Below are 206 nucleotides of genomic sequence, written 5' to 3'. Positions count from 1 at the left end.
CAATAAAATCAATTAAACTATTAGAACAATTCACACATGAATGAGATTCACATCTAATAGGCATTCCGTTTTAATTTCACAAGTGTAAAACATTTCGCTCAATCTATAGCCTATAGAAAGTCTAATAGTGGCTTAGTTTTCATTAGGAGGTATGGCTGCATTGGCGTTGTTAGAGGATATTGCCAACTGCGCAATAAGGAGAGAAA

This window comes from Sprattus sprattus (genome assembly GCF_963457725.1).
Source record: "Sprattus sprattus genome assembly, chromosome: 6".
Taxonomy (NCBI): domain Eukaryota; kingdom Metazoa; phylum Chordata; class Actinopteri; order Clupeiformes; family Clupeidae; genus Sprattus; species Sprattus sprattus.
This window is presented reverse-complemented; position numbering follows the sequence as displayed.